The sequence below is a fragment of the Aulostomus chinensis genome, chromosome 13 (genome assembly GCF_037954235.1).
Source record: "Aulostomus chinensis isolate RoL2024-O1b breed Wild chromosome 13, RoL_Achi_v1.0, whole genome shotgun sequence".
NCBI classification, from domain to species: Eukaryota; Metazoa; Chordata; class Actinopteri; order Syngnathiformes; family Aulostomidae; genus Aulostomus; species Aulostomus chinensis.
This window is the reverse complement of record NC_141332.1, coordinates 19,538,894-19,558,273: the sequence shown is the minus strand read 5'-3', so window position 1 is coordinate 19,558,273 and position 19,380 is coordinate 19,538,894. Positions and strand designations below refer to the sequence as shown.

General features: G+C 41.5%; 1 protein-coding gene across 1 annotated transcript in view; it reads left to right on the top strand.

The window, feature by feature from the left end:
- The first annotated feature begins 10,798 nt into the window (after positions 1-10,798).
- Positions 10,799-19,380, top strand: part of xpnpep2 (X-prolyl aminopeptidase (aminopeptidase P) 2, membrane-bound) — a 93,125-nt gene continuing 84,543 nt past the window's right edge. Inside the window, exons 1-2 of the mRNA XM_086221960.1 lie at positions 10,799-11,071; positions 11,734-11,818. The gene's annotated coding sequence lies outside the window, so the exon portion shown is untranslated. The remainder of the gene's footprint in view (positions 11,072-11,733; positions 11,819-19,380) is intronic.

The following is a 19,380-nucleotide window of genomic DNA, read 5'->3' as shown; positions in this document are numbered from 1 at the left end:
TATTGGCAGCTCTGTCTTGACTTACTCAGCACATCTTACCTACAGTCCGTGTTGGTTTTATACATTACTGACAGTCAAGTACCCGCCACCCTGTGTTTGGATTGCAAATGGTTCATGCAGTTCTCACAAAACTTGCACCTGGATCTTTCTAGAAAGCAAGTCTGTGTGATTTATCATATGAAAGTCCCGATCCGCTGTCAGTTCAGGAATAAGCGTTCTTCTGTAATCCTCAATATTCTCAACATGACTTTAAATCTGTCCGTGATGAATCACGTTTGGTTCCTGCTTCTGCACAAATACAGAATGTTCTTTGGATTTCAGTGTAATAAATCTGGTTGCTTGATAGATCACCTCAGACAGTGAAAATCTGTGTTTCATGTGACCTGCTTGTGAATCACTGGATTTGAGAGTTTTCCCGGCACGATTACGGCTATGCAAGGAACAGGGTGATTTATGTTCCGCGATCCCGCTTTCATTCATCTTAATGCTTAACGCAAGATTTGAACATTCCCAGCTTTTAATGATCTGAAAGGCTTGTTAGCTCTGCCATAAAGATGAAAAATGCTGCTAATAAGCGATCAGATAAGATTAGCCACAGTCAGTGAACTTGTGGTGATGAGTTAGCCCCGGTAATAACTGAGTTGAGTGTCTGGAGAGGGCAGCTGGTCATGGATGGCCCCGGTGACCTGTTAAATTGTCCCAACGTGAAACATGGTCAGTGCAAGAGGAAGCATCTGTCAATCAAGACCTCGGAGGAGTGAGGAATATGTATTCTCTTGGCTGCTAGTCATAGAATAAATGATTAGCAACAGATGTCAACCTTATCACCTTGGAATTTTTCTGACAAATAATCAATACCAGTGGCCATAAACAAATGGATATTATGACGCCATGTGAGCAGCTCTGTAGGTACAAAAGTGCTTGGAGCTAACAGTTAGCATCAGTGCTATCACACAGTGACGAGTCAGAAAGATTGTCCTTGGTTACATGACTACGGATGCGTATAGGATATTTTCTGGTTTTGAGAAATCATGACATTCCACTCGTCAAAATACAACTGGACACAGATGAGAAACATGGATGTTGCTCATGTAGAGGTTTGTCATCTTCCATCCAAACATCAAGGAAACTATTATGAATGTCAACAAACTTGTAGCTAAATTGCTGAAGCTTCACATGCTGACATAATTACGTAATTCGATAGTTAAATACTGAGGTTGTCAAAAAACAAAACAAAAGCAAAACAAACAAAAAAAAATGAACGTGAACAGCAGGCATAACAACAGACATCCTGAACAAGAAAAATAGGCTTTTGGACCACATTTGATTTACAAGGTTTGACTTTATTAGATATACTGAATAAATAAATGACCTTTTATGATATTCAAGAGGAAACATTTCCATATGTTGAGATGAGAGCTAACGTTGTTAAGAGAACCCCAGGAAGAGCAAGGCTGTCAACAACTTTATTTTATTTCAGTTTCAAATGAGTTAAAGTGAGCCTGCTGTAAATTGATCCACGTGAGATGGTTGCCCCCCCGAAAAAAGAGTAGAGAAATATTAAAGTACTAAAATATAGAAGAATGATCTGAAAATATACAATACAATATTGAGTGAAAAACCAGAAACCACATTATCTGAACAGTGTCATTGTGACAATAAATCGGTCAACATCCATTGAATTAAATGGAAAGAAAAAGGATAATACTCTTTGATATAAATAAATCATAGGCAGAAATTGGCGTGTTCAGCTAGACAATTAAGTATTTCAAAGACTCTTAATGCGTGTGAGTGCGGTGACCTCAGTCCCCCGTATTCTTTTGCCCCCATCACACGTCCTTGACAACAAGAAAAATGCACATTAACCTCTGGAAGCTGGTGGGTGACACTGAGTGGCCCGGGGCAGGACTGTGGCACCTCTGCTCCTTGAAGCCGGACAATTTGATTTGAGCACAGAGACTTTCAAAGCTGAGTCATGGATCAGTGGTCAGAGAGTGCCCTGGCTTTTTTATCCCTTCAGCCTTGGTGGTTTGTGTGGACAAGGGGTGGAGGGAGAGGGAGAGAGAAAGCAGCAAAAACCTGACAAACACCAACAAACAAAAGAAGTGAGTGCCGGGGTACTTTGGTCCCTTTGGGTGATGTATGGTGTTGGGTTTAGTGTTTCAGCATGACTTCACTTTCTCAGGCAGAAAGAAACCTTTTCAAACAATACATGTTGTGGACATAACATCTCGTTAACATCACATGGAGGAATGTCTGTACATTAAGAGTGGCAGCTCAGCAGATAAATTATGACGCCCGGGATTATTGTATCAGTTCAAATATCTTCAGTGTGTGCAGCAGAGGAATCTGATTAAGGCCTGAGGTAATGCTAACCAAGGTCAGCTTGTACAACTCTGCTCAGCTGTCACCTATACATAGGTATCACCAAAATAATCTTCTCCCTTCAGGTTCACCCAGACAAATAAACACTGTCCTCCGAGAGGACAAAAGTAATTTTTTTTAAAGTCTCCTCTTGGCAGTGTGGATGTAACGAACCAAGCGTGTGTTTGGAAAGCAAATAAATAAAAGAGGACAGAGTTGAATCAAGGAAGAAAATAAGAACAGTACAAATATACAGAGGAGAAAGAGCTATTGAGAAAGTATTTCCTTAACAAGAGGGGAACAAATAATAAATTATGGGGCCTCCCTAGAGGCAGGACTGGCAGGCCTTAGGGGAACAGGAAGTGGGCATCCCTCTCTTTTTATAGGAGTTGTGGGCAGGCTCTCTCTGTCACCAGGAGTCCTGAGAGAAAACTCCTTCACACGTCTGAGCAATCGCACAGAGAGTTTATACAGAGTGCTGTGTTATTTGAAGATAGTGTGACTGTATAACCCCCCAGCTTCCCTCTCATGTCATCACTGTTGCGTGTGCCCCCCCCCCCCCTCAATATCTGCTGTCCCACTTGGCCTGTATAACTGAGAAACTGCTGACAGCTGTGACCCCAGGTTTACCTACCGCCCTTCATGTGTGTCCCAGAGCAGGTGGCAAACACCACCATCATGAGCCTCTTCGTTTGTGATACTTTTTTTTCTTTTTCTTGGCACACTCTTCCCTTGTCTTGCAGTCAAGAGATAAATTTCTGTAATTTTTTTCCCCCCAACTCTGATTTTCTCAAAGTCCAGACAGTGGGTTATTCACAGCCAAAGTTGATAAAAGTTTCTCTTTTGTCCCCAAGCGCTCAATGAGTCAACTTCACAAGGCATGCTGGATGGAGCGGATAAAAGTCTGGGCCTGCAGGGAACACAAGAGGGGGGAAAAAAAGCCAGGATTTGTATTCTGCTGCAGTGGCTTTCATACCCATTAAAGGATGTTAGCATCTTTTAAGTAACGTTACTTTATTGTCAGCTTAGGGCTTACACAGATCCAACCATTTGCTGTATTGGACTCTTGGCAGATGGCCTGCACGGATCTTGGCCACCCTTGAATTAGCTCTCATGTTAAGCTTCACCTTGTCAGTAAATGGGCTGCTCCCTGCACTTACCCTCCATATAAGAACTTACGCCTCAGAGGTAATGGTTTCTCAACCATGGCAAGGGGTCCTCCCACCCAGGAGTTATAACACTCTCATTATTCCTTGGAATGTCTGTGATGATGGATGACAGTATGTGCAAATGAAGACGCGATGTGACAGATTTAATTATAATACAGAGATTGACATGGGATGCAGTATGAGAACATCCAATATTGTACATGCATTTTCAGATATAATGTAGTCAAACCCTTGCCTCATGAAGGATTTGCTAAACTTGAAAACATTGTTTTTGGACTACTTTTAATCACAACCCTGAGGACACTTTTTTTCATATAAAGCAAATTAAAGTGCTTTATGTGTCTTCTGTCATACCTGCCCTGGGACTACAGTTCAGAATGAGACAAGATGGCTAAACGGGTGCATTCGGAGAAATGTCCATTCATGTGCCCTGTCCATGTAAAAAAATATAAATAAATAAAAGTGGTTAAAGTGAATGCTAGAGCAAGCATTTTTCATCTCCAACATCTCAGCAAAACATTTGATTCTCTAGCAGTTAAATGTTCCTTTGTCTTTCTATTTGAACTTTGTCGATTTGGTGCTGGACAGGAAGTGAAGATTTGCATTATCACAACTTTTTATGCTATCAAAAGAAACGAGTGAGTGAAGTAAAATAGTTGAGTTGTTGGTCATCGAAACTAAGCAGTGATGCTAATTATGCTAAAAGAGGAACTGCAGAGATACAAGCAGCATTGCTCACACTGTCTGACCCACTGCTCATCAAAAAACCGGTAACAGCAGCTTTAAATCACTAAGAAGGTTATGTACTGAAAAAGAATTTTATGCTTTTGGTTTGCATGTGAAATTCAAGAATTGTTAAATCCTTCATGCCTGTTAACGTTCGTCAATTTATTTGAGTCTAAATTCCTCTTCCTGTGCTCCTGGAGCCAGAGCGCCGGCAGTCCAAACTATCATAATTTGAACTGGGAGTAAGAAATCACATGTGTCACAGTTTACGTCGGGAGTCGTACCCTGCAGCAAAGGCTGGTGTAGAATTTGGAACAAAGTACGAAATCATTTTCTTTGTGCGGTCATTCATCTTTTTCCCAGACACCCAGACATCTCAGGCCTGCTTCCTTTCAAATTGACACGACCGGCAGGTAATAACATTTTCCATTTGTGAGCTCTGTGTAGTGTTTTTAAAATGATATTATAACACGTATTAAAATACAATCCGCTTGTAAATGGACTTCCACATGTTGAATTTATTTAAAGTGCTACGTAAAGGACAACGGCATATGGAGCAAATTAGGATTATGTTGTGGTGTTAAGTAGGTTATCCTCCAATTTAATCATGGAGTTCCCCACTTTATCTGTAATAGGTGGTGGTGGTAGTGGTGGGGGGGGGGGTCAATCGCCCCATACAGACTCTACCTGCTTTGCCCATCAACTCAACGGCTCTTTGTTCAGCTTGTCTCCTGAAACTTTTCATAAGTGACTGTTAAATGGGAGGTTGAGTGTTCAGCCACGACTGCAGGCCTGTATTACTTTGTGCTGTTTCACCTTAGATGATCACCAGAGGAACTGTCACCCCGCCGATGTTTTACAGCTCAGCTTGCAGACAAAACACCTCACAACCGAATCCCCTCAACAACATCTGCGGCTAATTTAGCCGAGGCATTCCTGCCGTCTGTGCTGCTTAATATTCACAAGGGTTCTTGGGCAGTTGGGGACGGTTGGGAGGGGAACCTGACTTCTACAATGCCTCAGTCCGACATCCAGACACGGTGAAAAATGAGGGGTTAACAAAGAGTGATCTGGAGTAAGGGTGGGTTAACTGGACTAATTTGCAGGGATAATAATGGTGTAAGGCCTTTTGGGAGCAGCGGCGTGGAACACAGACCTGACGGTGCAACCACACAGGAAGTTTACAACATGGTCCTGCAAATCAAAATGTATTTAATCATGAAACAAGCAGCAAGGAGCTGGCAGCACGGCCAGGACCAGCAGCCATCCTGGAGATGAAGACAAATGTTTGGACAGAGCGCCAGATCTGCACCCCCAAAGATTTGAGAGCACTGAAACCTCTAATTTCACTCCCCAACTCAAAGGACAGGATGTCAAAAGTGCATATTTACGTCCACTCTTGCCAACAGCCTTGAGCATTTTAGTCAAATGTATACATGTACTTTAATTATTTTCAGACGAATGTATTGCTGGAGCATGAAGCGCATAAGCAATAAACTTGGATGCATTTCAAGTTTCATAGGAAATTACCTGTGAATGGTACAAGTAAAAGAAAAAAAAAACCTTTGATTAGCAGCAATCAAAGTATCCTGCATACTTAAAGAGCACATATGTGTGTTTCAGAGGAAATAATAACCCAGTTAATTGATAATTAGACCCATGGCCTCCTTAAATATGGCCAAACAATGCCCTTGTGAGTTTATGGGGATCTCTCCCAGGCGCTCCTAACTTTAGAAACAAAGCTCATTCAAACCAGTTTGCTCCTATTAGTCCAAACATATCTGTCTGTGTTTAATTCTATGAGAAAGTGTATTTTATAGGATACATTATGTTTGCGTAACCCTTTAGGAAATACAATACCTTGCAGAGAAGGAAACCTTAACATGCAAACAATAACACGCCAACCCTAAAAGACTCAAGTTTGACTGTATTTGTTTCAGCCGGATGTATTTCTCAATTGTGGGAATATTTATCTTTCAGCATGTGTAGAGGCTATCAATGACTCGCTTGTTGTCTGGAGGGTGAAACGGCAATTTCCATTAAAATAAATGGAGTCTATATATTGCGGTATGTGTCCTCGTTCCCTCATGTGGGCGCCCACCCAGTTGAGTGGATGGTATTTTAGCACTGACTCCCCCGAAAGGGTGATGGCGGATCGTGCAACACCTCTGCTGTTCCCTCACGAAAAGATGCCCCTCGCCATGGCAACCACACAAACATCTGTCCCTCCACTCAAGGGGAAAGTCTTAAAGCTGGCTCAAATTTATGACATATGAAAGACCCACTTAACGTACAGTATATCTGCATTACTGCTCGGTGAGCAGAGAGACCTACATGTTGTAATGAGGACATGCGAGCAGCATAATTATACAGAGTGCAGCGTGTCCTGCCGAACACGTGTGATGTGGACATGTGTGACATCTGATGGAGGGAGGCAGACACTGAGTATAAAGTGGCGTTAAAGGTATAGCTCAGTAGGCTTTCTCACGCTCTTGCCAGTCGTTACATTTCTGTCAGGTGAAAAAGAGATGTTTGTATGCGTGGCTTCTTCCCTTAGCTTCAAGACAGGAACAGAGGGAAGCAGTTGTTGTAGTGAAATCTCATCTGCGTCTCATCGTCACAAAAACAAATTTCAAAATAAAAAGTTGCTGTTTTTTGGGAGGTCAAGTATTCAGCTAGTTCTTATCAGAGCGGGGTCTAGAAATTCACTTTTAGCAGGTCCCTGCTGATAGAACCGGATCATTGCGCGAACACCATCTAGTGTGAGATCCTGAGAGATTTACCTGGCTGCTGGAGCTTAACGAGCATTGTGTGAACTCATTAGGCAATCCAAGGGACATTAATATGATGCACTAAAGATTTAAAACTACATTTAGGAAATGCCTTTAAATAATTCTAACAATTTATGGACCGTGATTACAAGTTTACACGTATATCATCTGTTTTTTCAAGCCATGTTCAGCGCATACAGGCTGAGAGAAACTCTACTTTTCCATCTTCTCCATTGTGTCAAAACATATTTTAGTGATCTGTTGAAACATGGAATCCAAGAGCACCCACACTCTTGACCACGTCTCACATTCCCACCTCATGCCTTACATTACACAGAGGAGCGATTGGCCCGATGCTGACAGAGTCCCTAAACATCCAGAACAATTTGTTCGTCCTGGGGAAAAAAAACACAGAGGCATGCATGCAATGGCCTCATTTTAGCAGTGATTTTAAAATTCTTCATGACATGATTTATGTCCAAAAGCCATTTACTATGTAAGAAGTGCAACTGAAGTGTAGGAATTTAAAATGTCTTGTCCTAAAACGGTATGTACACAGGTGCCTAGATTGTTGCACTGTAACATGAAGGAACATAAATCACATAACATATGGTTATACTGTAAATCTGGACGTTAATGCACACCATCATTTTGTGATACAGTAGATCTGGAGTAAAAATCAAACCGCTTACATATGTGGGATAGTTTTACATCCCATTCTCTGAAACTCTCAACATTAGAATGTGAGGTCATCACTAAAATAAATAAATAAATAAATAAATAAAAAGCATTCAGACAAGATAAAATTGTCCATTATTAATGAAAAACACAAACAGCATTACTCTCTCCGAGAATCAGTTGTGGTTTTGTATACAGTCTGACTGTAAATGATGCTCATCAAATGGAATAATGACCCGTCAGATACGCATGCTGCCGGATTTACAGCTGCACTGCTGCTGCTGACCGCCCCTGAGACCTCCGTGTTTTTGGAGGCTGTTTCTTTTTCTGCATGTTCAAGATGGGTTTTGCACAACTCAAAAAGGCAACAAGGCGGTGAAAGGTCTGTGGAGGGCTGCCAGTGGCTGAGGTCATTAACGTCTCCAGTAAACTTTGACCACAAATTTACTTTCACTGAATCAGACAGAGCAGGCAAACAATGTATAATGGCACTCGCCTGTGGTTTGAGAAAGTTTGCGGTCTGAGATTAAAGCCAACAATGATTGGATATGTTTTTTGAGTTAACATTTAACTGAAAATCACTAAAATAACCTCATCTATAGGGCACTTTTGTTGGAACAAGCTCAAGGTTTTTGAAACCTTAATCTCCAAGTAAACACAACTCCTCTCAGCAACTTCTCTGCGGTCTCTTGCACTTCAGAAAACTCTTTCAAAATTGACGGGATATGGTGGCTGCAGTTGTGAGGAAATCACCCGGTGGTTTGTTTTGAAGTTGGCCTTTTGGACGCTGCTTTATTGTCACTGTCAGAACCGGAAGTGACCACATTTGGACAAGAGGATGAAGCTGGGAACACGTTGGTACACCTATGTACTGGGTGACAGCGAGGATGCAGCAGAAGCAGCTTGTCAATAACAAGATATAGCCACAACCTAAAAACTTTTCAAGATATACTCGATCTAAATGGGTCCATGATATAAATACTGAAAGTGAGAAGTAGGATGAATTCCTTTTTAGGAAGAGTGCATCGCATTCATCTGAGAGAAAAATAGCTGTTTTTCTGTTCAGTAATTCAGAAAAACAAGGCAGTTTTTTTTTCCCCCTACCATGAAAACTTATCTCCTTAATTTAGAAAACATTTCTTTTTAACATTAACAACTAAAGGGCGCCAATCTTGCATGAAACGAACTGCTCTGCCAGCAAACAATCATCGTCTAAACATGAAGACACGCTTGTGACAGTAGAGTTCGTAAACTGACGAGCTTTAGAGGGATTTGATTTGACTTTCATTACTTCTTGTGACTACAAGGTGACTGACAGCAGGTGTAATGTAGCATAATGCTGACAAGAAAACACTCAACTCCTCACAGTATCTGAAAGGGACTATGAGGCTTTTCGGCGGTGGAATGATGTATTAAATATATATTTTCCACAGTATTAGAGTTGTTGTTTTTTTTTTTTTCCAAGACATATGACAATGATAGATGGTAAACATCTTAGGGAGCTGAAACATCAGCATTCTGCGTTAAGGAAACCTCTGCCTCGATAGATAGTAAAGAGTGGAACATGTCAGGAAATATGGAAAGGAAACAGATGATGTCTCACTGAGGTCATGAGCTGGTTTTGAACTTGTGATGACGGGAACACATGGTGTCCACCTCCATCCTGCTGAGCCACACAGACCTATGATTTATATTTGAACCAAAGTTGAGAAGGTACCACTGCATTTCTCTGTATATCTCAGTTAAGCCATGTGTTTGGTGTACACATACCTGAGGATTTTCAAAGTGCCTGCTCTGGTTTTACAGTGAGTCCCCCTGGATCGAGAATACTTGTAGAACTTTTTCAGGCGGTTGTTAGTCTGACATAGATCACGTTTACATGAGCGGAGTTGCTGTCGTGGAAAAGGCCTCGTGTGGGTCAACCCCACCGGGCTACAAGACAAGTTCTTGCATCACTTCCTTCGAGATTAATGAGTGTAACTCAGTTCTGTTTGAAATAAAAAAAAAAACAACAACATTGAGTAACAGAAACACTTTTAATGATTTTGATAAGGAAGGAGTCTTGAAATCGGCATCAACAATGTAATTTCGCTCCTTGGTGATCAGTGTCAAGACCATTGGCGGTGGTCCTCTTTTCCGGTGTGGGTGTAAGAATAAAGTCCATACACTTTCCAGTAATGAGCTACGACGTTTGGCAGCTACCAGTTGGAACGAAGAAGTACTCAATTCTATAGACAACACAGCTGTTTAAACCATTTTCATTTATTTGAGTCAATATGGGAGTTAGCTTATGTGTATTATGTGTCATTTTAAATCATCGTCATCCAGTGGAATCCTTATCAGTCAGTCAGAGTAGACACTGGTTCTGGTGTGTGTGTGTGTGTGTGTGTGTGTGTGGCTCTAATGTTTACCAGTTACCAGTCAGAGTTTCTCTGAGAAAGGTTGGAACACACTGATGTCAGAGCTGTGTGTACTCCGCACCCACACTGTGCTTATAAGAGTTTAAAGGTAGACAACTGATGCACAGAATAACATTTTTTAAAACTTTAAAAAAAAAAATTTTTTCTTCATATTTTTACTTATTTTTTAAAATAAAACTGAGGGTTATTGTCAGTCATGGAATAATATTTCATAATGCAACAGTTCAAGTCACATTTAGTGAAGTACACACAATATAGTTATTCCATTTGTGTACTGTATAATGTGTTAAAAGTACACTCGCAGCTAAGTAGTCATGTGAAATACAGAGGATAAAATAAATATTCCTCCCCGCTAAGAAAATTCTGTTTTGAGTGCCCTCTTATACTCTATAAAAGAATATCTATATTTAACAAATCACAACATCCCGATACTAGATCAACATGACCCACCAGAAATTAGGATTACATTAATACATAATGCAGATTATGATATGTATTTGGCACTGACGTGCAAATAATGCCAGACAGGATGAACAGAGAATGAATAAATGTATAAACTGAAGTCAATGTATCATCATTCTGCTCGGCATTCTTTGAGGCAAAATAATTCAACAATATAAAAGCTACATTAGCATAAAAATTAACACTGTGTGTTTCTAAAGTGTATTAATTTACTACATTTGAGTGCTGGGTTAAACGGGTCACCGTGTTCCTCGGGGATCTCTCAAGACAAGCTACGGTTTTCATCCCGCACGCTAGTTTAGTCTACCTGGAAGGACAGGTGGCAGGTGTTCCTACTTCAGCTAGGCAAGCTAACGTTAGCTTAGCTCAAAGTACGACTTCGGAGCAAATGGAGGAGCTGGAGTAAAGTTACACGGAGTATCAGAGACGCCGCTGCAAGCCACAAGATAAGTGATTTTCAACGGCATCGTCTCGTGTGCTGGTAACGTCTGTTATAGTAAAGAATTTCTTCGAATCATTGGGGAACCATGAGCCAACTGTGGCCGTTGGCTGCTGTAGCTTAGCTCCAGTAGGCTACGTGGAAGTGTAGACAGGAAACGCTGACACTAACTGTGAAAAATAAATAAATAAAATGGCAGAGGAGAAAATTTGTCTCGTAAATTCAAAGCAGGTGTAATAATGGCAGATTATTTTAAAATTTAAATGATACTCATTTTAAACAATCGAAACATTCATTAACCTGCAATTTTCTTGTTGATTTTTTTTTTAACATTAACCAGAATGATCATGTTTGTAATATTATTCTACCTTGCCATTCATGTGCCCATTTAATGTTTTCTTTGTATATAATTCACCTATTGTGTTAATCAGCTAATATCAATCGAAATTTTCATCTGTAGTCCCTAACTGTGAAGACATTTAGGACGGTTTGAAAATGTTTTGCTCATTATTTTTTTTCTGATGCTTTTTAAGGATTTATCTTTTGCAGTCTGGTAATATACACGAGAGGACTGCCCAACTTCCTGTGAGGAAAAGTGGTGTAAAATTACTCGTTTGTCCAAACTGTCCTCCATACAAAGTAATTAGAAGAGGATGAAAAGTTGTAAGTGTGTGTCACATTAAAGCTGTGTGTGCTTTTTCCAGCATTAACCCGCCGGACCTCCATCATTTTCTCTACCCCGCGGCCCTCCTGACTCATCTCCATTGTGCGTCCCTGTGGCATCCAAGGGTCAGTGTGCTTTGTATATTGCTGATGTCTGTGCTTACTAGCTTTACACGGACTGTTAGCCAGAGATGTCACCTACTGGCACACCCACACTGATACACTGAAACGGGAGCAGAGGAGGAACCAGACTTCAGGATGCGCGTTTGATAACCAGTTCAGTGCAGATAATTAGCTGATAAGACATCACTTTGATTACTGCGAGGATTCTACTGCAGCTATTGCCTGCAAGCAGAGTCTCACTCCCATGCTTTGTATTACCATATGTTGAATTTTTAATCAATTAGCGTCCTGAAGGAGAAATGGGGAGGTGCAGTTTTGCTCCAGTGGGAATGTGAGGGCAAGGACAATTCGCTGATATTTGCATATGCCTCATGTTTGCACTCTTGTGTACAGTTTCAATGTGAGCTCCTATATGACTTGAGCCACTGTCAAAATAATGGCTGTCTGCCTTTTCTGGAGTAATTAGAGGCTCTGACCACTTAGACAGCTGGCCAATTAAATGTGCTCATGGCTGCTGCTAGATGTGTGTGTGTGTGTGTGTTTGTGTGTCTGTGTGTGTGTGTGCGCGGCTTCACACAGAGGTGTAGATGGGAGGACAAACCCATCTCTCCATAGTAGGGGGAGCCATGCCAGGAAAGCTTGGCTGTGTCTTGAGAGTGCTGTGTCTGTGTGCTTCTCAACTGGCTGTGTGAGCAGATAAGGAAAGAGGCAAAGGGAGAGCTGCTGATTCTGGGTTTATTCCACACTCGCCTCTTTCCCTGCTTGGTCTTTCTCTGTGCAGCTGCAGGTCTGGAAGCTGACCTGCATTAAGACATCAGTAACTGCCTGATGCCTAATAGGAACAGTTCTCCAGACCATCTTCAAACGCTTGGTAAATTGTGGAGTTGTGGCAATGATTTAAGGAAATCTGCTATTATGATTTAAATAGAGTTCACCTCATCTGTGTCGGCAGATTAGAAATGCCTGGACATCACCCAATTGCTTTCTTGCTGACTTATGGATTTATTATTCAGCTATGGAATCTTCTTTGTCACTAAATGATGCAGTTCTTCATATAAGTAGCAAAATTTCTTTTCATTTTTTCCATCCATTACGATACTTTTAAAGCACTTTTTGTTGAAAGATGCCTGTGAATCTTCTTTGCAGTTGTCTAGCTAGTCGGTGGGCATCTGACAGTGATTTGCTGATCCCGTGCAATTGCGTGATGGCTCTCATCCTGTAAGGCCACAGGACCCTAAGAGTCAGCCAATCGCTGCCCCTCAGCACTCACGCTGTTGGTAATTATAGGTCAATGTGTGTCTCTCGATGTTGTCTCCCCTTTGAATGTCTCTATTCCAACTCACGCTGCAATCAGCTGTGTGTTTGTCTTTGTTAGCCAAAGCTGAACTCTTGGATCCAGAATCCATACACTTAATGCCATTTCAGTAGTCTAATAATCCCCAGACAGGTAGGATGAATACTACAATGACAATTCAGTCCTTTTGTTTGTGTAAAGATAATAACCCTCTTTGGCAAAGTCAGCGTTTGTACATTAGTGTTATGCAGACAAAATAGGTGGAACGTGATTTTATTGGATGGGTTTACAGTCCCCTTGCAGACAACAAACCGTCTTTGCAGCAGAAAGTTTGACTTATTGACGCAAAGTACAGCGTCTCAGTTCTATTTAAGTAACCAAGGAAGCCTTACTAGTAAAGCATCATGCACTCATGTGTAAACTAAAAAGATTTAGCCATCACTGAAGTTATTAACTACACCTGTGCTTTCCCCACTTTGACATTCCGGCTGGGATCTAATACGAAATGCTTTGCACCTGAGGAGGAGGTGTAAATTTAGAATTATATCTCCAATGTCAGGGAACTTCCGAACCTATATTTTGAAAACCATTTGCACTTGGCATCTGTATGTTCCTCTTTCGTCAGCTGAAGCTTTGATTGAATTTATTCAGCATCTTGCAGCATGCCTCTATACAGGCCTGGCACCAGGATGAGGGATGAGTTAACCATGACAAGGGAAGCAAATTCTCACTCCTCAATATTACCACATGGTGTTGATATTTTTCCTGGACTGGAAGAGGACTCTCTGGAGGTGTGTGTGTGTGTGTGTGTGTGTGTGTGTGTGTGTGTTTGCATGTGTTCCGTATTGTACATTTTCCTTGTTTGTGCGTCATGGCCATTTTATAAAATAGGGATGTTTGGGGCAGATTGCCAGGTCACCACTTACAGGTTCTCTGGTGGTTTCAGGGTGATGAAATTTATCGATTTAACCATACAATGGTCTCTGAATGGCTCAGACAATAACACATTTATCGCAGCAGTGGTGAACGCCGCACAATTTGGGAAATTTGAGCACTCGAAACATAAGTCAACAAAATGTAAATAAGAAAATGTATGAATCATTCTATCCTTTGAGAGATGACTTGTAAAATCCACAAAATGAGAGTCAACAGGGCCATTATGCAAAAGACAGACAATCCAATGATTATTTCTGCCTTTGTTGCTCAGGCAACTCTCTCTCTCTCTCTCTCTCTCTCTCTCTCTCTCTCTCTCTCTCTCTCTCTCTCCCCCCCCCCCCCCCTCATTCGTTGACCGAAGCCTCATTTTCCGTCACTGAATTCTGTGGATTGCTACAATGGAGAAAAAAAAAATAGAATTGAGGCTGAAAGTTCTATTTACAACCCAGAAAAGAGAGCAGGCTGAACCGAAGCGATGTGTTCCATCTCTCTCCTGCACTTCTTTCAGAACCAGAGACAGCGCCCAAAGCTATCTGTCTCTGACATCAGAAATAACAATGATGTGTTTCAAAACCACGTTTGAAGACTGCATGTGGGGGAAAAAAACTTCATTACTGTCATCCCTATGCCAGTATATCATCCAATACTGTATTTCGGTGCTTTTCCATTTTTGTTATTTTGTTTATTCTGTAGGATGGAGAGAACTTCTTTCTTGTGTCTTTACAACAGAATTGTTCAGTTTTTTCTTCAATATCAATTTAAATACAAATTTTATTGAATTGGTGTTTTAAAATAAAAATGAATGGATATTAGCTTTATTTTCAGGCTCGGAGAATCACATTAACAACTTTTGCTTGCAGACCAAACTGCTTTGAGCCTCTTGACAGATCAGGGGAATACCGTGAGGGTAGTGACTCATGTAGCTGTCCGTCTGTGTGATGGTTGATGTGTCTGTGGTCATATGGCAGCCCACAGAGCAAAGCGACGCTCTCTTGACAGAGTCAGCTCAGCCCTCAGAGACACGGCCTCTTAACTGGGCCTAACAAGATAATAACACCACATGGCTCCAGCAAATTGTTTCTTTAAATGCTTTGGGTGGGTGGTTGGGTGTGTGTGTGTGTGTGTGTGTGTGTGTGTGTGTGCGTGCATGCGTGCGCGCGGTGTGACCCTCACTGAGGCGACTTTTGAAAACTCAGGTTGCGTGATCGGATAATCTGTGCAATGCACACCTCTGATGAGCATGTTTTGGGCGACACCATTTTGATCTGGTCACTCACTGGCTTGCTCCGAATGTATTTTGTACACGTGATGCCTGAACATTCCAGTTTGCTGAAAGTCAAGCCTAGCAAAGAAAACCTGGAAGCTGTTTTAGTCCTGTGTTGAAATAATGCGTAGAAGCATGTGAGTGAATTCCTATCATTAACATCAAAACAATAGAAAAGATACCTGTAAATGAAATTACATAATAAAGTTTCAGGCTCTTTGTGACAATTGCAGAACACCGCAAGACCTTTTACGATGCCACATATTTCCCCATGGGAATTTTATTTGCACCACAAAGAGTTTTGCACATTCCCATGCCTCTTCATTGACAGCCAAAGGTAGTTGCCAATATTTTTCTCCATAATAAGAAAGGGAAGTTCCCCACGAGAGGACACTTCAGGGGGGGCTAGGGAGGTACCAGTTAATATCCCAAGGCCATCTGTCATCAAGTGTAACGTTGTAATGATGGGAAAGTTATGACCCTGATTATATTAGCCTACGGGCCGGTGCACTCACTTTGTTCCTGACCTGTGAGCTAAGGCTAATATGGCTAAGCTGCATAGAGTATAGAGTAATCCTGAAGGAAGTCTTGGCTCATTGACAAGTTAAGACACAAATAACATTGTCATATTCTCCCACTGATGCAAGTAGTTTCAAAGCTACTGTTAAACCCACACATACCATCAGCAGAGCAGAAATTCAGGTCGTCTCACGCAGCCACATCACCCCCCATCAAAATTTCAGCTTTTTCCTGCAACCCCCCCCCCCCCTTCCCATCCTGTGTTTTCTGACTTTGTTTTTATGACCACTCCAGTGATCCGTCGCCACTGCCCCGCTGCTGGTGTTAACACAGCTGAGGTGCATTACACAGACTGTTGTTGCTGCCCCTTACCTGGCTCCAGGCTCTGTCTGATGTCCAGAGTTTTGCGTTTATTTCAGAAGCAGATGGCGAAAGTATCATCATGCACCTTTCTCCCCTCCTCTTTTGCCCTACCCCCAATGTCCGGAGAATGGGACTTTTGATGCTTAAAAAGTTACAGTTACTCACGTCATTTTACTCTTCAGATATTTCTTCTAACCCTATTGACTCTAGCATTCGTGCTAGCAGGATTAGCTGTATGACTTGTGCTCATATCGTGCCATTGCATTACTGTTTGTGAGTCTCCTTAAGCCTCGATTTAATGGCATAGTTGCTTTGTAATGTACAGTTGTTCTGTTGGATGCTCAGCAAGGCTGCAGCCACAGCGCTTCAATTTAAAAATGATGAATTGCTGACAGTGTGGTTACTCTGTTGTGCAGATGTTTTTGATGAGGATTCAAACTGTTGCCTGAGTTGTATCTGCATAAATAGAGAGACTGTCACAAGATCTGTTTTAGTCTCTGTAAAACTTTGACATTAATGTTCTTAGGAAAGAGAGAAATTTGCCTTTGTAGTTGTTTCCCCATTAGTTTAGAGAGTCATTGTTTAATGGCAAAGAAATGTGTGCTTTTCACTAAACAATCTACTGTAATGCAACACTATGAACGTGTTGGTCTCCCAGGGTCTGCCTGCATGTCTGTGTCTGTTCGTCAATCATTCCCAAACAAAAGAAATCCGTGAATAGGATTTTGCCATGTTTGTGACATGAACCCTACTCTTACAACAGCCTATGCAAGGTTGGCCTCCAACGTTATTGTTCTTGAAAAGCTCCTTGTGGGCAGACTGTCAATGTTGTGCACCCTTGGCTTGATACGTTTGAGAATGTATTTTCTTATGTGAATCCTTTCATTTTAGTCTTGTCTTTTTATTGCAATCAAAAGCATTATTATGGAAACCAAAAGTTATTTGGCAGTAATATAAAAAATAAAATCCTTAAGGAATCCATGTATAACCATTGACCAATTCAATGAGAAATATAAATGTGATTCCTTTAGATGATATCTGACAACTGATTATACACTGATTTACATTGGTCAAATCTGATAAAACTTAAGCCAGACCTGTTTCGTTATCATGGCGCAGTCCAAGACTGCACATACAGTGTGAATCCAGGTGGTTGATTGACAGCAGTGAGCTGGGTAACATCCATCACTGTGAGCCTGTCAGCAATCCTGTGGGCTTTGCTGGTGGTATTGTGGGAGAGCCAACTTCACTAAAGGTTTTTATGATGTGGCAGACGTGGATTCTGAATCTGTGCCAGGAACTACCCAGATGTTACTCCCAAAGCCTGTTTCTGTGGTTTACATACATACTTTAGGAGGACACACTGCCACTTCCGATCTGTAAATCCCACTGCTTTTTGTCTTTCCAGAGCTGAGGGGATGTTGTCAATAATTAAAGAACCTCACGAGAGTTAGCAACTGTGTCTGACACTCATTATCTACAGTACCTCACTCTTATTCCTGAGATTTTTATTTTTTCTTTCAACAAACCCAGAGCACTCTTTCACCTACCCTCCCCTCTAAGCAGTGAACTGGTGGCTGGCAGGCAGTGACATACATTCCAGCAGTGACAGTGAACAGGGCTGGAGCCCCACTCACAGATGGACCTTGAACTCTTTAAAGGGACGTCTGGCCTTGCAGTAATGCCCCATTGGCAGCCCTCACTGCCTGGCCACAAACTGTAACTCTATAGCCTCATTGTCACGCTCCATATCCTCCCAGTGACCCCAAGCTCAATTATACAGCTGACCCAGGCTTGATGATATAACCTTGGGCGTCTTTTGGGGCTGCAGGGGCTCAGGGGTCCACCTCTTGTCTATCATGACATGTCAGCTCTGCCTGTTAACCAGACACTTCCCTGAGTGGTCCCAGTGGGGGCTTTGGAGGAAGACTGGCTCCCATGCAAGGACCTGTACATTTCAACACATTGCCATCAGGCTCCCTTTTGTGTTCCAAAAAAATCAGTCATGCCGTTTGGACAGTGAGTTCACCTCTACTGAGTTTTTTTTTTTTTGCTTTAAGTATTAAAGGAGGTTCTGTTGTATGTAGATAGGACAGGTATATTGGCTCAGTGTCTCCAAATTTTGACATATGCATGGTCTCCATGCTAGCTCAGCAGCTGTGGGTCATTAAAATGCAGCAGGCTTAGTATGCACTATAAGCTCTGGAAAGACTACCTGTCTCTGGTGCTGTGCTTCTTAATGGATGAGGAGTGTATTTACATTTTAGAATGTATGGAGTGAATTTTTGTACAAGGCTAGATTGATGGTAGACAGTAGCCATGGCAGTAAAAATAGCTGTTTCTGTCTGTTGACAATTCAAGGAAGAGGCAGACACACCCGTGAGGTGAATTATTTGCAAGTGTCTCAAGCATGAGAAGTCTAGCATCACAGTTGTGCAATCAGAAGGCTAATTTTCTGAATTTTTTTGAATCATAAAATGGCTTGTCGATGATGGGAGTACAGAGCTGTCATGGAGATCACATTTGTGCTTTTGACCCAAATGCCTTTGAAAACTATGTTATAGGTTGGCAATAAATCCCTCTGACATCCATTTGTCCTTGAGGATAAATTGTGATACCTTTTGCGCACCATCAGGTCACTGCACTTTGTTTACTACTACTGTTCATTACTACGCTAACATGCAAACCTGAGATGATGATAATGGTGACTGCTGTATCTGCTAAATACTTACAGCCTGATGTGATCAATGTCACTATGATGTTAGGGAGCTGATAATCCCATTTAGCTCCAAGCTTTGTTGTGTCTTTGTCTTCAGAACACTCTGCATACTACACACTCAAATATTATGTAATACTTCTGCCTACTAGATGAATGATTAGTGTGCCGTTATACTGCAGAGAGCATTTCGCACCAGCTGGAGGTGAAATATTGAACATCCTGTCTTCAGAACAACAGCTCCACTCTTGTTCGTCAAATTATTTGTTAAGATTAGTTTTTATCTCAGAAACAACCAGAGGTGTGTTTGTTTTTTAATGTGGATATTTATATACTTTTCTAAAGTAAACAGAATTCCCATACTATGCAGCAGCAACACAATTGTGTTCAGTGTAATGTTGTACTCTGCATCATTAGCATATTGGTGGGCAATCATGAATACAGTCTGGGTATCAGAGGTTCCAGCAGTGTAT